Here is a 252-nt window from a genome sequence, read left to right on the forward strand (position 1 = left end):
AGGCCAACCAGGAATGGAGTGAGATCTTTAAAAGGGGGTGGGGGGGTGGGGAGGGTTGTATCCACCTTAATCCTAATACAGTGGCTACAAAGTTTGAGCTCAGGTTAGACTACATAAGCCCTTAACATAGTAAAAGAAAATTTACATATGCCTGACAGAAGTAGATTATGGCTTTGTGAATGATAAGTATTAACTTCTGTTTAAAGTGTGTGTGTGTGTGTGTGTGTGTGTGTGTGTGTGTGTGTGTGTGTG

This window comes from Psammomys obesus, unplaced genomic scaffold (assembly GCF_907164565.1).
Source record: "Psammomys obesus unplaced genomic scaffold, mPsaObe1.curated_primary_1811, whole genome shotgun sequence".
Classification (NCBI taxonomy): Eukaryota; Metazoa; Chordata; class Mammalia; order Rodentia; family Muridae; genus Psammomys; species Psammomys obesus.